This window comes from Mustela nigripes, chromosome 14 (genome assembly GCF_022355385.1).
Source record: "Mustela nigripes isolate SB6536 chromosome 14, MUSNIG.SB6536, whole genome shotgun sequence".
Classification (NCBI taxonomy): Eukaryota; Metazoa; Chordata; class Mammalia; order Carnivora; family Mustelidae; genus Mustela; species Mustela nigripes.
Window position 1 is genome coordinate 28576496 of NC_081570.1, and position 18090 is coordinate 28594585.

The window sequence follows — 18090 nt, forward strand, 5'->3', positions numbered from 1 at the left end:
CTTTTTCCCTTTTCTCTTTTTCTTATAAATGTGAATTCTGAGCCTCAAAAACATCAAGCAATTTGTTCAGAGACATATGACCTGTAAGAGGCCAGCCCGGTTCCCATTATGCTAAATGGCTTGTAATTTCCCTGCGACAGCAGTGTTGCCCTGAGTTTGCATATGTTGTTCTTCTGCCAAGAAATGCCTTTTTCTCTGACCCTTCTCTTATTATCCTTCAAAATGCCTACATGAAGTTTCACCCAGCCACTTTGCATGTCAGGCTCTGGACCTTGTGTAGATCTGTCCATCACTCATTACTGGCCCGTGATTGTCTCCCACTGCACTGTGAGCCCCTTTGGGGCAAAAACAGTGTCTGATTCATCCTTGGGATCCCAGCTCCATGGACATGCCTAACTGATGTTTGCTGAGCTGAACCTCCGGATGGCTAGGATTGTACCTTTTGTAGATTCCGACCGCTTATTCACAGGTCATTATCATTCCTCACTCAAACCAAGATCACCATTCTCATTAGAAGACAGTGGATCCAGACCTGGGCAGTAGCTCCTGGAGATTAACAAAATTCCTTATCATTTTTGTCATCCTTTACCAGGTGAGAACTATTGGCCCACTTGGGTTGTCCCTTTACAAGTATACTTTCAGCTACAAGTGACAGAAGCCTAGCTCAAAAGAGCTTAAACAGCAGCGTGGTTTATTATCTCATGTATCAAGAAGGGAAGAGGTAGGAAGGATCCAGCAGCTCAGCAACTACATCAAGAATCAGATTCTTTCCTATATTCTCATTCTACCATCCTCAGCACATCAGCTACTGGCCTCCTGATCACAAGATGGCTGCAGCAGCTCCAGGCTACACATCTTCATTGACGGAGTCCAGCAACAAGTCCAGTAGTCTCTTTTTAAAGAGTTAATTGCCATTTTCAAATGGTTAAAATGATAAATTCTTTGTTATGTGTATTTATCACAATTAAAAAAAAATTTTAAGCTAACTGGATGGACCCATTGCAGACAAGAAGGATGCTGCTGCTAGGATTAGAGTACACCAGTCAGGATTATATGGGGAAGAATGTTCATAGATTAAAGCAGAACTCTGTGGCACCGAAGAAGGAAAAATGGGCTTTGGGGCAGGCAACCAACAGTGTTTGTGACCATCACTGTTATTTAAAAAAAAAAAAAAAAGGGCTGACTTTGTTGTCAGTTTGTCGTGGAGTCCCCTGCACCCTTAGTCTCCTTGATCCTGTTATTCTCTGAGATCTTGTATTCCCTCTTTCATAGAGGCCATATAGGATAATGGCTAACTGTACGGACACTGGAATTAGCCCTGAGTTCAAAGCCGATTTCTACCACCAACTAGCTCAACGCCCTTGGGACAAATCACTTTACCTCCCTGAGGCTCAGTTCCTTCATCTGTAAAATGGGTAAAGGAACAATATGTACACCAGTCTTCTTACGGGGATAACATTCGGTGATGGATTCAAAGAGCATAACACAATGCTGGGAATGATAGTAGTAAGTATTTAGTGCATGCTGGTTCTTATAACTAGCTATCTGTTTGTCCTTTCCTTCATTAAATATTAACTGAGTGTGATTGCATCCCAGGTACCAGGCTGAGAACAGAGGACCGAGAAATGAACATCACTCTGTCTGTCCTCTTAAGGAACTCCAGGTCTAGTGGGAGAGAGAGATTAATAAGACAAGGAAGATGAGGTCAAGTGACAGCACAAAGGAAGGTGTGATCTCAACTCCTTGAGGGAGTCAGAGAAGCTTCTCCAAGGAGGAGATGCTTGAAAAGCTTGTTGGCATTTTCTAGGCACATGAGATCAAAAAACTGTCCCAGACAGAGGGGACGGCAAGTGCGAGGGCCCAGAGGCCACATGCGTCATGGCACCCTTGGAGACCAGAGTGGTTCTGCTGTACGGAGACTTAGGATAAGAGAAGTGAGAGGCGGGCAAGAGAAGAGATGGTTCCAGAAGGGTCTTGTGTACCAAGCTGAAGAGAGGAACTGTATCTTGAGGGCAGTGGGTGGCCCTTAGAATTTCTGAGGGGGGTGAGAGGCCGGTTTGGGGCTGCCTGGCAGCTCTTGTGAAGGCGGAGTTTGAAGGGGAGAGACGGGACAAGGTCATTTCAAAGAGCATTGCTCTCCTTTTCCCCTTTCCCTCCTCAGTATCCCTTCCAGAGGTCAGCTATGTCCTCCAGAAGCCCAGTACACCAGAAATACACCTTCCGAGATTCTCTACCTCGTCATAGCAGAGATGGGGCTCCCCTAACACACACCTGGGACATGCAGCCCTCATCCTGAGGGGTCTTTGAAAACCGCTCAGTCTTCCCCATGAGGAGTAAGGAGCCTGTGTCTCCGCTTCCTTTCCCCCTGACCCCCCACCCCGACCCTCCCTTCATGGCCCTTTTTCCACCATCTTCCAAATGCCCCCCGCATTTCTCAAACTCCTACTCTTCTACCTCCCTCTTCTCCTCCCCTAAGATCCCTGCCACACAGCCTATGCTGCCTGCTTCGCTCACGCGGGACTCTGACAACAGTCTCCAGGTCTTCTCCATGGCAGGCTCAAGACCTCCTTGTCCATGTCTGAGCCGCTCTCACTCTTGGACCTCGCGGACAGTGCTGGTCTTATCTGCTTCCCTCCCGCCTCCCACTCACACGGCCCCTCCCTCTTGACCTCCAACTGCTCCTTCACTGAGACCACAGATTCTAAGGCCCCCCGACCCCCCCCCCCCGCCCCTCACCATAACCTCCTTCTGCTCCAGATCTCTTGCTCCCTTCGTCCTAATCCAGGTTCTTCCCGTTTGGACCACTCAGTAGGGATTCAGGCACTGGCCTTGCCCCAACGTCTCAACGGCAAACCCTCTGCCTCTTCCTGCCAGACTCCGCGGGCTCATCCCCCGCTACCTGGGATAGTCTCACTGCTGATCCACAGCCACACTCAGCTGGACCCTCGGCCACCAGTGTGGACCCCTCAAGCCACCTGGGGCCCCACCCTGGTCATGACAGCTGGGACAGCTAGGGGACTCCTTCGATTTCCTTTTGCTACCCCTAAACCCGTGAATCCTACTCAGACCCTCTTTCTCCCCACATTCTCCTTCTTGGTAAACAGCAGTGAACCTGATAAACAGGAAACTGGGTTACTTTCCATTCTCACCCCTCAGCCCTCCCACACCACTGTATTGTCAAATCCTGTTGGAGCTACCTGTGGACCATCCCCGAACCCAGGGACTGCTCACCTCACTGCTGCTGTATACCTGGCCTGCACAGAAGCGTCCCTACTGTTCCCTCGACTTCCTCTCACTCCCCCTCCCCCCTCAACCAGCACAGGCTTCACACAGTAGCCAGAGAAAAATCTTAAAAATTATAAGGCAGATCCCATCACTCACAACCCTGTTTAAACCTTCCAGTGATTTTCCATCGTACTTAGAATCAAATCCAAACACCATCCCTTATAAGGCCGGATCCCTCCGGCTTCATCTGTCTCCTCTCTTGGCTTCAGCCTCACTGGGTTTCTTTCAAGTCTTTGACCACTTCCTTGTCTCAGGGCCTTTGCACAGCTCTTCAGATGGGCAGCTTCAGCATCCCTTTGTCGAAAGGACCATCCTGACCACTCCATCTCGGTAGCTCCCCCATCCTTTCCAACCACTGCCTCCTTCTCCTTTTCGCTCTCTTGGGTGCGTGTTTGGTAATCATCTCCTGCTTGCTCCCTTCACAGCTTAGGGTTCCCCGTGCCAGTGTGTGAGAGAGTCCTCCTCTCTCTCACAGACATCTTGCCCTGCAGGACACATTGCTAAGGTCACCAACGAGCTCTGAATCACCATATTCAACAACTTCTATGTCTTTCTCCTTCTCTCTAGCTCTCTGCAACCCTTGATACCCCCTCCTTCTTGGAATGATTCTCTCCGCCATCGTGGTTCCAGTTTCTTGCCCTCCTGCCCACCTCTCCTCCAGGTCCTAACTGTAGGCAGATGCAAGGTTATCCCCGGCCCTCTGCCCTTCCCTTCAACCATGTACTAATACAGATAAAAGGCACAATATCCAATAGTAAGAGAAGTAAATGTGATGGTTAATTTTATGTCAGCTTGGGTAGGCCATGGTACAAACATCATTCTAGATGTTTCTGTGATGGTAGTTTTTAAATGAGATTAACATTTAAGTCAGTAGACTCTGACTAAAGCAGATGACCCTCCATGCCGTGGGTGGGCCTCATTCAATCAGTTGAAGGCCTTCATAGAACCAAGACTGAAGTCCACTGATCAAGAAAGAATTCTGCCACCAGACACCCTTTGGACTCAAACAGTAACACCAAGTCTTCCCCAGGTCGCCAGCCTGCCAGCCTACCCTGCAGATTTTGGGCTTGCCAAGCCTCCACAATGATGTGAGACAATTCCCTAAAATACACACACACACACACACACACACACACACACACACACACACACACTATTGGTTCTGTTTCCCTGGGAACGCTAATATACTAAGCGATGACTAAATGTTAACTAAAACCCTCCCAAACTCTTTTCCTTAATGAAATTACTCTCACAGATCCAAGCCCATTGGGTCTGAGAGTCCAGATGCCCCAGTCTTTGTTCCAGGTTGGCCACTGGCTTGAGTGGATGCTCTCATCCAAGTCCCGGTCTTGCTCGTATCCTTAAATAGCAACTCTAGCTGTCCAACTGCTCGAGATAAAACCCCAGAGATTTGGCTGGCATCTCCTTTACTCCCCAGGTCTGATCCCACAACAAGCTGTTTCCCTTCCAACCCCACAGGGTCTCCCGGATGCACACATTGGGCTCCATCCATTCTGCCAGCACTTGCCCACTGGTGCTGTCCCCCACCTTCCCTCCTACCCCACAAACTGTAGCAGCCAGACGGATCTGTAAAATCGCTCTGATTTTTAAAGAACATAAATCACATCATAGCCCTTGTATAAGTTTGCTATGGCTGCTGTAACAAATTATCACCAACTCAGCGGCTTCAAACACACAAATGTATCATCTCACAGCTCTAGAGGTCAGAGGTCTGAGATGGGTTACTAGGTCTGCGTGCCTTTTCCGCCTTCCAGAAGCTGCCCATGTGCATGGCTCATGACCCCTCCTTGCATCACTTTGACCTTCACTCCTATCACCACATCTCCTCTGATGCCGATCCTCCCACCTGCCATTTACAAGGCCCCTTGTGATTGTATGGGCCCCCCGGATGACCCAGGATACTGTCCCCATCTCAAGGTCCTTCACATATGCACAGTTTTTAGGGATTCAGATATCGATATCTTCAAGGGATGTCTAGCATAGCTCTTAAATCCTCCCAATGGGTCCCCCACTGCACTTAGAATTAGAGACAGATATCCCCCCCACTTCAAAACCCCCTGGGGTCTGCCCCTACTCACCTACTTTGCTGTGGCAGCTATGTTGCTGTCCCCTGCGTGCCCCAAACACGCTTTCCCTTCTTCCTTCAGTGTTCTTCAGCTCCTTTCTTGTCATTTAGGCCTCTGCTCAGATGTCACCTCCTCAGAGAGGCATTCTCTAGTCCAAAGTAGCGCTCACAGCCCATTTTGAATTATTTTCCTCATTGCCCTTAATCTTGGCCTGATGTTCTCTTGTTGGTTGTTTGTTGGTTGTCCATCTTCCCCAGTAGAATACTGACATCTTCAAAGCGAGGACCCTGTCACTCCAGTGTCACCGATCCTGGAATTCAACTAGTATTCGTTGAATATATCAGTGAGAATTGGTCTCCTCGCTTTCCCAATAATCATACATTCTGTTTCATCACCTTCTTTTTTTTTTTTTTTAAGATTTTATTTGTTTGTTTGAGAGTGAGAACGTGGGGGGAGGGGCAGAGAGAGAGGAAAGAGAGCATCCTCAAGCAGACTTCCTGTTGAGCGCAGAACCTGATGTGCTGCTCGAGCTGAAAGGAAGAGTTGGGTGCTTCAAAGACTGAGCCACCCAGGCGCCCCATTGTCAGATTCTTTTGAGGAGTAAATGAGGTAATGATAGCTACCACTTTCTGCAGCCAGACATGAACATTCTATGTTCCTTGCCCTAGGAACTTTACCCTTAACATAGAATGCTCATGTCTTAGTTCAAGGTCATCGGTGGCAAGCCAGCTCAAGGGAAAGGAGGTTATTGGAAGGCTTCAACCCATGATCTGCAAGCATCCAAGGACAGGGATCAAAAATAGGAGAGATGGGGGGGGGTGCCTGGGTGGCTCAGTGGGTTGAGCCTCTGCCTTTAGCTCAGGTCATGATCTCAAGGTCCTGGGAATGAGCCCCGCATCGGGCTCTCTACTCAGTGGGGAGCCTGCTTCCCCCTCTCTCTCTGCCTGCCTCTCTGCCTACTTGTGATCTCTCTCTCTTTCAAATAAACAAATAAAATCTTTAAAAAACATAGGAGAGATGGGCTGCTTCCTGGGGACCAGAGAGGAGATGGTCATCATTCTCCATCCCTCCCTCTATGAGGCCACCTGGTCCTTCAACACCACTCTGTGCAATGGTGACTTCTGTCTGAAGACCTGCTTCTTCTGCTTCCACATGGCCACTCGTGGCGCAATACAGCCTCAACTCTTTGCCACCTTATAGTGTAGCTGCCCAGGATCCACTTCTGTTTCCCAGGGTCCCTAGCCCATTCCAGAAGAGCCCATTCCCAGGGTCCCTAGCCCATTCCAATTGCCCTGAAGAGAGTCCATTATTGACCCCTGGTGCCATCACCCGTAGGCAGGATGATGAGGTCATGAGACACATGTGACTGCCTGGGCATGTACCTTCAGGAGTGATCGTAGACAGGGAACAATTCCGAAGAAAGGAGCATCGTGACCAGGCAGACACCCCCAAAACACAGGAGCCATGATGCAGAGAGCTTGTCACACTCTGACACCTAGTGTGACTTCATCGTTCTCCCCTTCCCACCTCCCTTCCGTTTTTACAGGCCCATAGTTCTCTGGCTTCCTAATATACCTGTCTCCAGCCTGGTTCTCTTATCTTCACACCTGCCAAAACTTCAAGCTGCCCACCATGTCTTCAAATTCAGCTTAGAAAAACCAGATTTGGGCACCTGGGTGGCTTAGTCGGTTGAGCAGCTGCCTTCAGCTCAGGTTATAATCCTGGGGTCCTAGGATCGAGTCCCACATTGGGCTCCTTTCTTACCAGAGAGCCTGCTTCTCTCTCTGCTGCTCCCACTGCTTGTTCTCTCTCTCTCTCTCTGACAAATAAATAAGATCTTAAAATTAAAAAAAAAAAAAAAAGCCAGAACCTCTTCCCCCGAAATTGGCTCATATTCCCAGTTCTTCTGTCTTGGACCCAGCCAGACTCTAAACCCTGCATCTGCCTTCACCCATCTCACGGCCTGGGAAACAATGCCTGCCTTCCTACCCCACCCCCAGGAGCATCGCTGTCTCCTTCCGACCCCCGGTCTTTATCCCTTGAGAGTGAATGTCCACGCTCGCCCACAGCAGGGCAGGGAGAGCAAAGTGGCGAAGCTCGATGGTCTGGAACCAGATGAACCTGGGCTCTGGCCAGCTCTGGCTCGTTCATTTCATCTCTTGAACTTGACAAGTTCAGTTTCCTCATGCATAAAACGCTAATAATGATAGTTCCTGCCTTACAGGGCTGAGGTGAGAACTGATATAATTCACAGACAGGAGACATATGCATTTTTTCTCAGGGATTGATTAGGTTCTAGCAATGGGTCAGGAAAACAAAGATGAGTAAGACTTAGTCGCCTGGCTTTAAGAAACCCAAAGTTTCCTGACAGGTCTGCGTCACTCATGACAATAGCCTTTCGACTTCCCGCCTGACAAGGCCCCTCTGGCAATACAGGAACCGCTCATTATGTTGTACAACATTAATTATACTTAACCAGCTCCCAGCTATAAGAGCAATGACGATTATTTAGAAAACATACAGGTGGATTAGGATAGCCTTTAATCCCCCCACTGTGGTAGAATTCGTTCCTTCCAGGTACTCTGTTTTGCAACAGTCATGTCACTCATCATGTACAGTTTATATCAATTGTCACCTTGCAAGTGTCAGACTAGGTCATTAGAGGTCCTTTGAAATATCATTTGAATGACTTCCGCCAGCAAAGCTGTGAGCATAGCAACACATACTTACCCCCCATTGACTGTTAGGCCCTTGCGGGGGCGGGGGTTGCCCCTGTGACAAATAATGCACAATGTACAGGATCCCTCCCTGAGCTCTGCCGCCGGAAGCCTGGCGTTTACACCTGCCATTGCCCTCGTGCTCACGACAGTGCTGGGAGTAGACGTTAGTATCCTCATTGTGCAGGGCAAGGAAACAGGGCTTGACCGTTCAGGCAATGGCCCATGACACGCTTGGGGTCTGGATCTACAGCTGTGTGGATGGCCCCCCTCTCCACCACATCAGTTAAAGCCACAGACACTCCTTCCTGCCTCACTGGCGTGAAGCCTTCTTTTTTTTTTTTAATTTTTTTTTTTTAAGATTTTATTTATTTATTTGTCAGGGATAGAGGAAGAGAGAGAGCGAGCGAGCACAGGCAGAGAGGCCTGGAGAGGCAGAGGGAGAAGCAGGCTCCCTGCCGAGCAAGGAGCCCGATGTGGGACTCGATCCCAGGACACTGGGATCATGACCCGAGCCGAAGGCAGCCGCTTAACCAACTGAGCCACCCAGGCGTCCCACAGGCGTGAAGCCTTCTGAGGCTCTTCGCCCGTCTTGCCAGCGTGCTTTCCGGCACCCGGACAGGGCCTGGCACATGGTGGACGCCTGAGAAATAGCAAGCTGACAAGTGAAACAGGTGACAGAATTTTTCTTTTTCATCATATCCCCTACACTGGCTAGTTTCTTTAAAGAAGAAAAAAAAAACCCTGCTCATTTGAAATGTTCTCGTTGCTTCAACCCGCATTTCTTGGACGACAAATAAGATGGAATATGTTTTACCAATGTCTCTAATTTCTCTCCTGTGAATTTTGCATCCACATCATTTGCCCCTAAATCTACGGGGGTCTTTGTGGGGTTTTCCCCCTTTAAGTTGTGTAAGATTGTTACAGGGCCAGAATATGAATCATCTGCTTACCATATCATTGCAACTATTTCCCTCCGTCTCTTGTTGGCCCTTAATCTCAGGGTCATGATCTCAGACACCTGAGATCAAGCCCACCTTGGGCTCTTGAGTGTGGAACCTGCTTGAAATTCTCTCTCTCCCTCTGTCCCTCCCCCTGCACTCATGTTCTCTCTCTCTCCAAAAACAAACAAACAAACAAAAAATTGGGGGCGCCTGGGTGGCTCAGTCATTAAGCAGCTGCCTTTGGCTCAGGTCATGATCCCAGGGTCCTGGGATGGCCAGCATCAGGCTCTCTGCTCAGCAGGGAGCCTGCTTCTCCCTCTCCCCCTTCCCCTGCTTGTGTTCCCTCTCTCGCTGTGTCTCTCTCTGTCAAATAAATAGATAAATAACTCTAAAGGAAAAAAAAAAAGCAGACATCAGTGCACCTCCAACTTTCCCTGGATCTCTCGGATCCTTGTCAGGAGCCTGAGCACAAAGCAGGTTTCTAATAAATCATTCTCTGGGGTCACATGACGTTTCGTGTGCTTTGTGGACACTCTCACTTCTTTCGATCAAAGGCTTCCCCACAGGGAAGGGATTACCATTTCCATTTTGCTGATGAGGCACAGAGAGGCTAAGTAACCTGCCCATGAGCCGTATGGATTGTAAGCAGCCAAGTCTGGATCTGAATTCAAACCGTCTGGCCCCGTGTCCAGGCTCCCTCCGGCACACCAAGGTTCTCAGGGAGAGATCAAAGCAACAACTTCAACAACTGGCAGCTGGTCTAGACCCCAAAGGCCTTTTTCTTACAGGTTGGATTCACAGCTTCCACTGAGCTGTTGTTTTACCCGGTGTTCATGACTCTTTGCCTGTGTGTGTGTGTGTGTGTATGCGCGCGTACACGCGGGCACGCGCATGGCATGGGAGGAAGGAAGGGAATGAAATAAGGAAGAGAATGGGGCTGACAATGGATTGTGGAAGGCCTTGAATGCCAAACCAGAGACTCAAGACTTTATTCTGTAAAGGATATTCAGATTCTCCATCCACATCCCTGCCCCTCCCAAAAAACAAGGGCCAGCCCCGCCCAGACTGCAGGGCCCAAGGTGGGGAAGCCCAAGGGAGGTGGCAGAGCTGGGAAAACCTGAGGAATGCCTAGCTGTCAGCGCTCCTCCACCTCGCAGAGGAGGGAGGCAGGCCCAGAGAGAGCAGGTGACTTGCCCAAGGTCACACTACAGGTTAGGGCCTGGAAGCCATGTGTCCCAACTCCCAGCTGAAGCCCCCATCTCCTAACCGCCCAGCAACTCCAAAAACACCAGGGTGTCTGTAAGGAGACAGGACTGAAGCTCTGATTTACTCTGTTGCTCCTTCCATTTACTCAACTCGTATATACGAAGATTTACTGTATGCCAACTTTTAAACTGAAACCGAACAAAATTAGACAGCAATGGCAAACAAAACACACTTAGTCCCTGCCCTTGAGGGCAGCCCAGAGGAGGAGAGGGACAAGCGATGTAGCAGTCACAATTCAGGGGAATGGTGCTCCCTTTGGGATGAATCAGAGGTAGCAGGACCCCTGGGCAAGGTGGACACGCCATAAAGGGTCCTAAAGAAAATGACTCTCAAATGGGCCCAGAGAGCACAAGCTGGTTAGACCAAGAGTGGAGGGAAGGTCTCTATCGAGAGCAAGAGCACAGGGGCAGTCCTGAAGCCTGAAGGTGAGTAATTATCAGAGACCCCCCAGGAAGCAGGAGATGCCCAAGCCACACTGTGAAGGGGGAGCCCCAAGAGAAGATGCTACATACACAGGGCTGTTGGGGGACGGCCCGAGTCTGAGTGCACAGAGGCTCATGACGGCCCCTCTTCCTGCCTCAGACAGCAGTCACCCAGGGCAGGCCACACAGCTCGTCATAGTCAGGCACTGGGGCCCATGGACTCTGGAGAAAGGGGACGATGCACAGCCCCTCGCCATCTTGCAAAACGAGCCCTCCGTGCGGTTCAGGGCCTGAGCGAGCTCAGGAGTGGGGACAGCAGGGATTAGGAGAGGGACAGGGTGGCTGGGGCAGGTGCAGGAGTCAGGCAGGAGCGTCTCCGAGGAGAGCGAATCTGTCCCTCATGACATGTATGTCCGGGATCTCCGTGCTCGTCATTGGCGTGTGCGGACGTGTATGTGAACCGCTATCTGCGATGTGAAGCTGCATCCGACGTGAGCCCACGTCGGTGTGTGTGTGTCCACAAGTGTGTGTTTGGATGTGTGGGGATCAATGGTTACTGGCACTTGCTTGCCCAGGTTGTATGTGCATGTGGGACTGTGGGTGTGTCTGAGTGTGTATTGCTCGCACCTGACTCTAGATGGGACACGTCGCTCTTCTTCTGGGGGTGGGGAGGAGGGTCTGGATGCTAGCCCCAGCCCAGGCGTCACTCTCCACCCCTGATGTCCACCCCAGCCATCTGCTCTGTGACACACTCCTGCCCTGGGGCACCAAGCCAAATGCTGACTTCTTCCAGCTCCTCTGCACTGGCTCCCAGGACCCTCCTTTGTCTGGGAAGAGTTGAAGGCTAAGACAGAAGCAACTCAGACTCCCATTCCTGCACACACATCCCCAATACATACACAAACTCAGACATGTGTACACACACATGCACGCCACATATGATTGCAAATAGGCACACACACTCACATTGCCTAGACACTGCTCGAAGAGACAGACGGAAAGAACCCGCTGAGTCATTGTGCCCCCAGGAGGCCTGGGTGCCCTGGGCTGCCTCCTGCAACCGATGTTCCATGTCTGGTCCCTATTCAGGGGGTGTCTAGGTCAGCGGGAGCTGGGGTTGGTAGAGGCAGTTTCTGAACATAGAGCATGCATGGAAGCCCTCATGGGCATCCTAAGAATAGGTAAGGATTTCTGTGTGTGTCCTTGAGACTGGGGATAGGAACAACATACCCCATCATATGATACTCCTATGCTAGCACACCTACCCACATGGCCTAGCTGTGTCATCTGGGCCTGCTTAGCAGGGAAGTGGACAGAGCAAGGGCTGCATAGGCTCAGCTCTGCTATTTACTTGGCTGTGTGACCTTGAGAGAATCACTTAACCTCTCTGAGCTTCAGGCAAAGAGAATAATTGTACCTACCTCCTAGAGTTAGGAGAGCATGACAGGTACAAACTCTTTTCTTCGACATGTATTTACTGAGCGCCTACCATGTGCCAGGCACGATGTTAGGCCCTGGGTTTACAACACTGACCAGAGCTGAGAAAAAATCTCAGCCCGCGTGGAGTTGCATTCTGGTATGTACATACTAATATGTGCATTGTCCTGAAGCAATGACTGGCACACAGTAAGTACTCAACAAATGCTTACTTCTTGCCCTTTCCTCCCACCTGGTTTTATTTCCAGTTGAGGGGCAAGGCAGTTCTTGACTCCAGGCCAGACTCCTGCAAAAGCCTCCTTCAAGGGCAGGAACAGGGTGGGAAATGCTGTGAACCCTGCAGGTGGGCAGCAGTTGAAAGCACAGCAGTAACCAGGGCTGCCCTTGGCCTTGGGGCAGGGAGGGGAAGATGGGCTTCTGTCCTCACTGCCCCCCCCCCCTTCCCCCGGGGGAGGAGGGCCCCCCCCGGGGGCCCCCCAACCCCCCCCCCCCCCCCCGCCCCCCCCCCCCCCCCCTTTCCCAAGGACGGGTGATCCTGAAGACTCAGGAGATCCACAAGAAAACAGTAAAGGCCAGAAAAGGCTGCTGCCCCGCCCTACTCGGGATAGGATGCTGTTCTACTTAGGGGAAGGCCCAAATGGGAGTGTTCGCCAAAGGAGAGAATTCCCAAGCGTGTAGCCTACCCTGGACGGGGGACAGGTCACCTGGCTTCAGGACAGAGTCAAGCTTTTACTGAGCACCTGCTTAGGGCCAGGTGCTTTGGTGGCCACTGACATCAGAGGGTCCTCACCACAAAGCCCGTCTTGCAGGGAAGCAAACCCAAGGCTTGGAGAGGTGACATGTTTTGCTCCAAATCACAGAGCAAGTCAATGGCTGAGAGGATCTGAACTTGGATCTGTTCTGACTCCAAGAACAGAGGAGAGAAGGAGGAGCCCCTGGTTTGCCTAAGAGTCCAGAGTATGAGCAGGGAAGGGAGGGGCCCTGGGGCCCTGGGGGAGCCTCTGATGGCAGGGCTCTGACTTGGGGCCCCAGGGAACACGTGTGCGAGCTCCCGAGCTGCTCTAGGCTCATCAGGGTCAAGCTGCTCTGGGCTCATCGGGATCAAACAAGGAAAATCCTCCTACCTGCTTTGGAGGTCTGGTCTGGGGGTAGGGGCAGTGGCTGTGAGCCATAGATTGGAAGGTGAGTGTGGGGGAAGCTGAGGGAGGTAGAGTGAGTCTGGCGATCCCAGTTCCTAACTCTCCTATTCTCAGAGCTCCTCAGCCCCACAGCAGCCCACCACGATGGCTGAACCTCCTAGGGGCTCAGGGAGACTGGTGGAGGGTCGGTGAGCCGGCTTGGAGCGCCCTAAGTGGGAGCTGTCTGGTTTGGTCTGACTGAGCCGTGATGGAAGCCACCTGTGGTTGGCAGGCACTGGGGTAGGTGGGAGGGCAGAGAGGGGGGCCTCTTGTTTCCAAGTTCATGGCTCAGATCTGGGAACTGGGATTGGTGGACAGGAGGTGCCAACCCATGGACTATTGGGGCAGGGGAGTCATCACTCTGACCCTTCACCCTAATGATTTGTCTCTCCCCCAGCAGAACCTCCCTTTCACCTGAAGCTTCTGGAGAGTTCTCCCAGGGTGTATGTGTGTGTGTGTGTGTGTGTGTGTGTGTGTGTGTGTAACTGGGCTGAGCCCTGCTAGGCATTAGGAGAGGTGTTTATCATCTCCCACCCTACCCACCCTGGGCCCCCAGAGTCAGGTGGCTCCCCCTACAGTAATGTTCCCAGCCTGCCCAGAAGTGGGAGCGTTTGACTTCCTCCCTCAGCCCCCATCCCAGCAAACCCACCTCTGGTCCCAGCAACCACCTCCCACCTGTCTAATCCCCAGCCCCCGCCCCTAGGCCTCCCAGCGAGGGGAGCTGGATGGGATTGTGGGGATGAGCTGTGCGTGAGTGTGTGGGAGCGTGTGGGTGCATTGAGGAGCGCGCGCATGGGAGTTTCACTTCTGAGGCTACGTACCCTCGTTTCCGTGTGTGTCTGTGTTGTGGGGAGACTGGGTTGCTGAACACACAGGCAGGAGCCGCTCTGTCAGTGGGGATGGGGTGGAGTCCGGGATCACCGAACCTCATGGCTCCCAGGGACCCTGGAGAACCTCCGATCCCACCCTGTGCCCCTGCATTTTAGTGTAAGAGCAAATAGGCACGTGGGGGTGCCTGCGGGGGTGGGGGAAGGAGGGAATAGTAACAGTTTCAGTGACCAGGGCTCTGTTCCAGGAGCGTCAGCTGGCCGCCAGGCACCAGGCCAGGTGCTCGCATACAGGACTTCAGCCGGCACAAGAGTCCCACAAAGTGAGGAAGGTTTGCCTACCTGGTTTGTAAACAAGGGAACTGAGAGGCTCGCAGCGGGAAGAGGGCAAGGTCACATGGCTCAGAGGTTCAGCATCCAGACTGCAGCCAAGACTGCATCTGGGCCCGCCTCTGGCGTGTGAGGGCTCACCTGAGACTGGGGAGCTGTTCAGATAGGGAAGGACCTGGGTGGGGGTGGGGGGTTTGCGTGGGAGGCCCCCAGAGGGGACAGGTGTGTGGGCGGGAGGCTGGGCACACCGGGGCAGCGTGTGTGGACTCGCGCCAGCTGAGGCACCACGGGGGTGTGCACACCCACACGTGGTAGAGCGGAGGTGAACGTGACCTGGGTGCGGGGAGGGTCAGGGAGTGGACCGGGAAGGTCGGGGTTGGCCAGGAGGGGGAGGGGAGAAGGAGGAGAGGAAGGGCCAGGGAGGGGGAGAGAGAAAAAGGGGGTGTGCAAGTCCATGTGCATTGGAGTGAGGGTGTGTGAAGCCCCAGTTTCCCTTTCTTCTCTCTCTTCACTGACTTCAACCAGGAACAGATGTCTGAGAGGCTAACGAATTGGAAACATCTGAAACAACTGTCCGAGCTGAAGTATAATAAATAGACCTTTCATCACGTTCCCTGGAAGGGGGTCGCTGGGGACAGGCTCCAGGGAGCAACCAGAGGGGCTGGGAATTGCGAGTGGCTGAAGGATGGGTGGGCAGAAGGACAGACAGACTGGCCTCCCCTCTCTGGGGAAGGAACGGCTGCCCCCAGCCCCGCCTGGCAAGCACAAGCCTGGTTTTTCTGTCTGCGCGGTGGGCTTGGTGTCAGTTCTGGGGTCTGAACCCTGGCACCCAGAGGAAGAAACATTGTTAGCTTGGAGACAGGGTGACAGTGGACCACACGTGATGCTGAAGGCCGTAGGCTGGGCCCGAGCAATCCCGCAGACACATCGATGCCCTCACCCCCGGGGCCTGGAGCTCCTTGGGCCTGGCTTCTACACACCCCGCGAGGCAGACCAAGGCTTCCTCCTGGACTTGAGCTTTCCAGAGGAAGGTGCATTGTCCTTCCTGCCCCCAGAGGTCTGGGTCTGAAGGGTCCGCTAAGAAAACCACAGAGGCTGGCGCTGGTGGGGGCAGGCAGGGGACTGGAGACGGGTGTACAACATGGGGTGTCCCGGCAGGCCTCACCCCAGGCCCACGTCTGCCACGGCAGACACACATTCCTGAGAACTGCCCTGGAAATGGAGGCCCAGAGGCCTCAACCTGACAGGATGAGGCACCCAGGAATTCCAGGGAAGGAGAGATGGGCAGAGGTGGGGCCACTGAGTGGGAGACTCCGGTCCAGTCCATCGAGAGGCTGGCTGTGGGAGGAGGTCACACCCCAGGCTTAGAATGGACAAAGGCATCTGAGAAATGGGGGCTCTGGGGAATTTGTCTCAGAAACTCCAGGGGCTGCATGTCCAAAGAAAGGGCCTCGGGGCCCGGTCCCCAGTTCATGGCTGGGTGTTTGTTTACGGGCTCTCTACAGGAGCAGCGGAGAAACATTCCCCTGATCCATCAAACCAAAGAGAAGAGACGGTAAAGGGTCCTGACTCCACCACTCACCCACCAGCTGTGTGACCTTGATTGCACTTGTAAGCTGCTGGACCTCAGTGTGTCTCTGTGCAGTAGGGGTGCCCTGCCTCACACGGCTGCTACAAAGATTCTAGGGGATGACATATGAGTGCCCACTACAGGAGCTGGGCAAAGATCCACGCTCCGCTTAAGAGCTATTGACTGCGGCTTTACTCTGGGCCAGGCTCTGCCCTCGACGCTGGAATTTGTTACAGTGACCTAGACATCCTGGCTTCTGGGCCTTTGCACCTGCTGTTCCTTCTGCCTGCAATCCACTTCTTCCCACTCCTCATCTGGCTGCTCCTACTGGGCCTTTGCACCTGCTGTTCCTTCTGCCTGCAATCCACTTCTTCCCACTCCTCATCTAGCTGCTCCTACTCACTCTGCAGGTCTCACCTTGAACTTCCCTGCCTCAGAAGACCCTTCCCAACCCAGTGCCGAGGTGAGGACCCCCTGCTTCGTGCTCCCCTAAAAACCTGCCTTCACCCACTACAGCAGCCATTGCACGTTACTGGGACTACAGGATCACACCATTCTATTCTCTGGCCCCCAAGATTTGGAGCTCATCGAGGGTAGACACTGGTCCACCTTACTTGTTGCAGTATCCCCAGCACCTACCAGGGTGTGCCCCGCAGTGGTCAGTTTTTTTCAGCTAACATCTACTTGGCCCTGACTGTGTGCCCATTGCTGTGCTGTGAGTTTCCCTACAATAACTCGCTCAATCGTAACAATCCTTGAGGAGGGTGCTCTTCCTGTCTAGCTTTTAGAGGAGATAACTGACGGCCACAGATTAGACAGTCAGTAAGAACGATGAGTAAATAAATGAATGAGCCCCAGAAGCCAAGCCCGCCACCCTCCCACCTGGGTTAGAGGAACGCTCTAACCCAGGGGAGTAAATTAATGGAACCTCGGTGACCTGGAGCTTAGGTCTTAGGCTCAATAAAGGCAAATCTGGTTATAGCTCATTCTCAAGGTGTTCATTTTGGTCCCTTGGGCCCCAGACAGGGTCAGATGCCACCTCCTTCACAGGACCCTCGTCCTATGCCTCTCCCCTACCTCAAAGCCCAGGGCCCTGCTCCTCCCTGCTAAGCCCCTGCCCAGACTTGGGGGGCCAAACTGGCTATTCTGCTGGGGTTTCCTGACCCACCCTGCCTTGGTCCCCGCCCCCACATTTTCCCTGTCTGCTGAGGGCATTAGCCATCGGTCATGGTCACCGTAGGGACAGAGGCCTGATTTTCTTGCCCCTCCTCCTTTGTTTAAGCAAACAAAGAAGCCAAATGTTCTCAGCTTGGACTGGACAAGGTGTCCTCCCTAATCCAAACCAATGCTTCCCTTTGGCAAGGGCTCCCTGTGAATCTTCCTACCCGCCCACCCCTCCCCAGAGCCCCATCTCTTTTTTGAAAGCCTCAGGCTGTAGCACCTGAGTTTTTGAGTCACTGAAGGTGGTTCCCAAAGGACCAGAGCAATAAGATCCATCTGACCCAAGTTCTCATGTCATGAGAACTCCTTGACCTTGGAACCAGGACCAAGAGCTGGTCTCTGCCTGGGTAATGCTGCCGCTGGGGACGCCTGGAGAGAGCCTGCCACGGTGGGGGCCGGAGGCGGGGTGGCAGCGGGGGTGCTGGATAATACACTTTCAAGGTTCTTTCCAGCACTGGAACCTAGAGTTCCTTGCACGTAGCTCTGCCCTAAGAATGAGGACACGTCTGAGTGTGTCTGCAATAGGCATCAGCACGTGTGTCTTAGAGTGTGACTATGTGCGCAAGCCTGAGCACGTGACTCCAGAAGCATGTTTGAAGGTGTAAGTGACTCCAAGTGTCTACGTAGGTCCCTGTGTGCCCACGGGGCTCTGATGGGGCCAGTTGGTCTGCCCTGGGAAGGGATAAGGAGCTCCAGCAACTTGACGTTCACACCCTGCCCTGTTGCCTCTGGAAGCCTGGCTTGGACTCAGAGGCTTTGGGACCTTTTGAGAAGGCGGCATCCTGGCCCCTTGTAGTCACCCAGAC